Source organism: Sciurus vulgaris, assembly GCF_902686455.1.
Source record: "Sciurus vulgaris genome assembly, chromosome: 7".
NCBI lineage: Eukaryota > Metazoa > Chordata > Mammalia > Rodentia > Sciuridae > Sciurus > Sciurus vulgaris.
In genome coordinates, this window is record NC_136467.1 from 45,092,361 (window position 1) to 45,099,576 (window position 7,216).

The following is a 7,216-nucleotide window of genomic DNA, read 5'->3' on the forward strand; positions in this document are numbered from 1 at the left end:
TTATACTTCTGGTGTCATTTCAACTTTCCTCATTTACAAATGAAAGTGAAAACGGGTTCTGTCTTTGTTGAGAAGTTTAAGAAATTCTCTAGCAATCAATCAATCAATCAATCTACCTACCTATCTATATCACACAACGTACATACACCACATATGTATCTGTAATATAAAACATGTTGTGTGGTAAGTGTAAGGAAATGAAAGCAGCACCTAAGTTTGAATTCATGTGAAGAAAGGCTTGAGGTGATGATCAGGAAGGGAGAAGAAGAATATTTAATTAGTACTCAATACTAGTACTAAGTGCAAATAATACAAAAATCAAGATCTTTATCATGAGTGGAATTATCAACATGTAAATTCCTTAAGGGCCAGGTCTGTGATTCATTTTAACTTTGCATTTACTGTACTTAATAAAGTTGTAGCATCTAAGATAATTAGAAGCTCAGTATAATCTTTTTTCATGTGATGTATTGCAAGTGAATGCAAGTACCAGAGTACAATCCACAATATCTGCCTTCTTAAGAAATAACCCCAACTAGGATAATAATGTTTTAATATTATTTGGGTACCTTAAGAAACAACAATGACAAGTAAAAGATAGCTAGTTCAACAAAAGTTTCTAGAATTGAATGTGACTTTGGAAATCAACTGTCCCAGAAATGCTCAAAACAATGAATGCCAGGTAAGTTTAATGTTAGGTCGGAATTTGGGCGCCTGTAGAAGAGACAGCGGAGCAACTGAGACCAAGGGCAGCGAGCCTAACGGTTATCAATAAAACCGACAAGAAAACTCCACTGACCATTAACTCCACCTGCTGACCCTTAATTCCCTTAACTTCACCTGTCACTCAGCAGGATCCCCGCCCATTCCGGCCTATAAAGACCCTCGGCAGCCAGGGCCTCGCGTGATTTTCTCCGGCTCCCCACCCTGACCCTGGGGGCTGGGAATTTCCCCCAGGGCCAAATTCTAATAAAACTTGCTTCAGCCGGTTTCTGCCTGATTTTATTTGGCTCCTAACCGCGTGCGGAGCTTACACTTAATTCGAATTAACTTCTAGACCCAGTGTACTTTAGTCCAGAGAATGGGACTTGTTTGATACAATTCAATCCTTGTGATGACTAGTTAGTTTCATTCTATTACTATTCCTTCAGGAATGTTCTAGTGATAATTCAAAAAGAATTTAGAGCAAATTCAAATCCTCTTAAAATATGGAACATGTGAGTTGATGTAAATCTGCAGCATCGACTTCATTTTTACACAAAATGCAGATGAAATCTAAGTATATTTGAGTCCCAGTCCAGGGATTTATGGGGTAGTTGTTCTATAATTAAAAGATGTACCTGAGGAAGATGACTTCTAGAATGAGTGGAGAAATTATTTCTTAGCCTAAGGAAATAGCTTTCCACCACATCATGTTGGCATGGAAATCTAACATAATACATCCATGAAAGTGTGGGCAACTTTGTATAATACTCATAATATTTCATTTTCTGGAAATAGAAATATAAAGGCAATATTATAGAGGAAATAAATGCTTCCTTGAGTATATCACAGTTCTCATTAGGAAACTAGCAAAAGGAAGAGAGCATGAACTCTATAACAAATCCAGAAATTGAAGAAAGAACCATTAGAGAAAAAAATCATATTAACTAATTCCCTCCATTTTAGTCAGTTTTTTTGCTGCTATGACTAAAAGGATCTGAGCAGAACAACTGTAAAGTAGGAAAGGTTTACTTGAGAGCTCACTGTTTGAGAGGTCTTAGTTCATAGAAGGCCAGCTTGATTTCTCAGAGCTGGAGGTGAGGCTGGACATCATGGCGGGAGAGGGTGGTAGAGGAAGGTGGCTCACATCATGGTTATCAGAAAGCAGAAAGAGAGAGACTCCAGTTTCCAGATACAAAATATATACCCCATAGCCATGCCCCCAATGAACCACTCCCTCCCTGCCTGCCTCCAGTTAAAACTCAGTTAACCCCTTCAGGGACTAATTCACTGATTAGGTTAAGACTCCACAACCCAATTATTTCTCCTCTGAACCTTCTTGTCTTTTCTCACACATTAGCTTTTGGGGGACACCTCACATTCAAACCATAACACCCTCCATATAACCTTGAAAATCAAACACCATCACTACATCAGTTCTTGGGACAGTAAACTCCTTTATTTACCTTTGAAATAATAATATTTCAGGTGAAATTATCTACATACTAAAAATTTGTCAAAGATTAAGACTATTTCTGGAAAATATGCTTTTTACTTTAATATATTGTAATGCTACAGACTTCTACAGAAAGAAAAATTTAAATAATGAAAGGTTATTCTGTGAAACTCCTGATCTTAGCATAGTCTTGGCAGAAAGAAAATAAAATTAGGATTAAAAAATACAGTTATAAAAAAGTAAGAATGTCAACATCTTTGTTCCTGTTAAAGAATGTCTTTTGATAAGCAGTGGAATCATCTTGACATGATAAAGTGGTTTTTCTAATAAGAACTCAATTTAAGAAATTAGTAGAAAAAAAACTCTGTTTGCATCCATGCGAAGAAGATTTCTTTTGTATGTGTCTGAGAATATTTGATAAAAGCTGTCAACCATGAAATATCCAAAGCTCAGTCAAGCCAGGTGTGGTGGTGTAAGACTGTAATCCCAACTACTCCAGGAGGCTGAGGCAGAAGGATCACAAATTCTAGGTGAGCCTGGGCAAGTTAGCAAGACCCTGTCTCAAAAAAGAAAGAAAAAAAAAAAAAAAAAAGACTGTAAAGTACACCTGGTTCAATCACAAGTACCAAAAAGAGAAATAAAAAAATGAATCAAAATTTTTACTAAAATTCACTCAATAAAATTTACTCCACACTGAAATGTGCCATGTTTTACTTAATTTAATTTGAATTTATTCAAGATAGAAATTATGCTGCTCTATGAGTTCTGAGCCCTAAAGCTGGTAAGTCCTTTTATCAAGAGTCTAGCAATGTGTATTTGGACAAGTAAAATGAGTAACTTATTCACTATAATAATATTTTGACCTTCATAGAGAGGCTAAAGGCTATTTTGGTGAGGTTTCATATTGAGGATTTACTGTGTGCAGGTAATTTGGTTTATATTTTGGGCATTTATGAGGCAAGATATTTCTAGCATTTTTAGTTATATGCCGATGGTCTTGCATGCTAGTCAGTTTTTCACTGTGATCAAAATACCTCTGAAGAACAATTTAGAGGAAGGAAAGTGTTATGGTTTGGATGTGAGGTATCCCCCAAAAGCTCACCTGTGAGACAATGCAAGAAAGTTCAGGGGAGAAATGACGGGGTTGTAAGAGTCTTAACCCAATCAGTGATTTAATCTCCTGATAAGGATTAACTGAGTAGTAATCGCAGTAGTAGGGTTCCCCTGGAAGAGGTAGGAATTGGGGCGTGGTTTGAGGGGTATATGTTTGTACTGACAAATGCAGTCTCTCTCTCTCTGCCTCCTGATCTCATGTAAACTGCTTCTCTGCCACACACTCCACCATGATGTTCTGCCCCACCTCAAGCCCCAAGGAATGGAGCCAGCCTTTTATGGACTAAGACCTCCAAAAATATATGCCCTCAAATAAAACTTTCCTCCTCTACAGTTGTGCTGGTTAGGTCCTTTAGTCACAGCAGCAAGAAAGCTGACTAAACCAAAAAGTTTATTTCAGAGGTCTCAGTCCATGGCCTACCATCTCCAAGAGAAATGTCATAGCAGAAGGACATGATAGAGCTGCCCGGCTCATGACAACTGGAAAAGAGAGTAATGAGAAACAGGATGTGCTCAGGGACAGATTTAATCTCCACAGTTACATCCCCAAGGACCTACATCCCCCAGTCACATCCACCTTCTTTCAGTTACCACCCAGTAGTCCATTCAAATTAGGAATCATTTAATGGATTAATGAGATTATAGTCCTCATGATCTAATTGTTTTACCTCTGACCATTGTTTAATTGCCTAACAATTTTTTTTACTTTTTATACAAATGTTTTCTTAAAAACAAATATTTATAACATACAATATTAGCAATATAGGTAAAATAAAGTCAATAACACAATATAACTGTCACCCAGATTCAATATTTGCTAATTATGTACCATTTAAAGCTTCTTTATTAGTTCATTATAGTTCTACATGATATTAGGGTTCATTTTCACAATTATATATGCATGGAACATTGATACCACATGGAAACAGAGTGAATATCATAGGTTTATTACTCACATACCAAGACTTTCTGGGTAGAGTGTGTTCCCAGGCTATTCCAAGAGACAAAGAATAAGGAGGGGCCTCTGGTTTAGGATTTTAGGGTGGATAGTGGGTGGGGCCTAGGTGAGGGTTTCTGCAAGCATGGTGTGGCTTGTATGATTTGAACTTCCTTATGGTACCAAAGGAAGGAGCATCCAGGCTTCCTTATCATTTTGTACACATGCAAGACAGAAAAATAGGTGCAGCTTGAATGTTCTTAACAATCAAATATCAAAAATAGACAATTATTTCACATTATTGATTATATCCTTTGCTGAGAAAAAACTTTTTAGTTTGACTCCATCCTATTTATTGATTCTTGCTTTGATTTCTTATGCTTTGGGAGTCTTAAGGAAGTCTTATCCTAAGCCAGCATGATGGAGATTTGGGCCTACTTTGTCTTCTCTTAGGTGCAGGGTCTCTGGTCTAATTCCTAAGTCCTTGGTCCATTTTGAGTTGAGTTTTATGCAGAGTGAGAGATAGAAGTTTAATTTCATTATACTGCATATGAATTTCCAGTTTTGAATCAATAATGTGAAAAGAGAGCCTACAGAATGGGAGAAAATCTTTTCCACAAACACTTTAGTTAGAGCACTTATCTCCAAAATTTATAAAGAACTTACAAAACTTTACACCGAAATTATAAAGAACCCAGTCAATAAATGGGCCAAGGAACTGGACAGATACTTTACAGAAGAATACATACAGGTGGTTAATAAATATATGAAAAAGTGTTCAACATCTCTAGTAATTAGAGAAATGCAAATTAAAACAACTCTAAGATTTTTACTTAACTCCAATTAGAATGGCTATTATCAATAACACAAACAATAATAGATGTTGGAGTGGATGTGGGGAAAAAGGCACACTTTTACATTGCTGGTGAAGTTGCAAATTGGTGCAGACACTATGGAAAGCAGTGTGTAGAATCCTAAGAAAACTTGGAATGGAACCACATTTTGACCCAGTTATCCCACTCCTCTGTTATACCCAAAGGATTTAAAATTAGCATACTACAGTAATGCAGCCACATCAATGTTCATAGCAGCTCAATTCACAATAGCTAGATTGTGGAACCAACCTAGATGCCCTTCAACAGAGGAATGAATAAAGAAACTGTGGTATATATACACAATGTATTATTATTCAGCCATAAAAAAGAATAATATTATGGCATTTGCAAATAAATGGATGAAATTGAAGAATATCATGCTAAGTGAAATCAGCCAATACCCAAATCCAAAGGCCAAATGTTTTCCCTGATAAGTAGAGAATGATATATAATGGGGGTCGAGGGTGTGGAGTGAGAGAAGAATGGAGGAACTTTATGTAGAAGGAAATGATGGGTGGTATGAAAAATGGTGGAATGAGACAGACATCATTACCCTATGTACCCGTATGATTACACAAATGGTATGAATCTGCATTGTGCACAACCATAGAAACGTAATGATGTACCCCATTTGTGTACAATGAATCAAAATGCAGTCTGTAAAAAATTAAGAAATAAATAATTTTTAAAAAGAAAGTAAAAAAATAAACAATTATATCTTTTCAATCCCCTTACTAGTTTTTACATTAATTTTTGTGTGAGAAATAATATAAAAAAAGAACCCACCCATACTGTTAAGAAAACATTAAAATTAAAAGCTAAAATCAGCACTTAATATTGATTATGAATCTTCTTTATGAAATTCAATAGGCTAAGTATGTTTATATATTTCTGTTTCTCTTTTGCACTTAACTATACTGACAAGGAGTGACTATTAAGTGGTTTGCCCATAGCCACATAGTTGGACAAGAGAAGAAATGGAGTTGAGACAGGCTTTGGTGTCTGTTTAGCCACAAGTCAGTTTTCCCCTTTACCCCATGACACCTTTCAGTTCAACAGCCTTTTCATACATGTGGTTCCCTCAGTTACAAAAATCAAATCAACAAAAGAACTGAATACAGATTTCATTTCAGATATATATTTGTATAGTCTGTTCATGTATGCATCTACTTCTCCAGCTATCTATTTATCTACCTGTATTGTTTTAGCATTAATACTTAACATTTTTTGGAGTCAGTTTTCAAATGTCTGAGAATTTATTTATGCTTAGAGAAAGAAACTGGCATTTCAGTGACTAAACTTTTGCCATTGATAATTATGTGTACATAGTCCTAGATTTTATTTTGGAGAATCAGTAATATTATTTTGTTATATTGTACAGCTCTTTTGGTATAATCATACTAAGTTGGATTTTCTGTCAGAGTAGATGAGGAAGTTGGAGGTAAATGTTAACATTATTTACTCTACTTTTCCAATATTCTTGGCAAGGAATCTGCCTGTTATGAATTTAAATATATTATACTGCTTTTACAATTATTTTTTATAAATATTCAAGTTGTCAAACTAGGATATAATCTCCCCAGAATTCTATTTGATTTAGAATAGCAAAAATTACTAGTCCATATTTCTTAATATCATAATTTCTACTTTTTCATGTAAATAACTTAAAAGATAAAATTAACTATACAACCAAATATTATACTTATGACAATATGTGTTTCAGTGATGAACTGCAAATGAAAAAAAAATTTAATAAAATATATCTTCCCCTTCAAGATTCTTTGGGTGTATTTTAGAGGATGACACCCCAAAAAGATAAAGAGCATGACCCTAAACATGTCATAGCTCCCAGAAGAATTTCTTTTCATTCAAAGAAACAAAAGATGACAGCATCAGGAAATTGTCCTTGCTATTTATTCAAATTACCCTTCTGGTTATTGCAGAGACTCATTGGTGAGATGGTTTTCTAAACCATCCTATAACATGACCTAATGGAATTTGGCCATGTGTGATATGACACTTCTTTGTATCTTATAATCATCACCCATATTTTAAGCTGAGAAATGCCCTTTTAACTATCCTTTCTTTATATTTTTTCTTGGGTATTTCACATTTTTTGTTCTAAATTGTTTG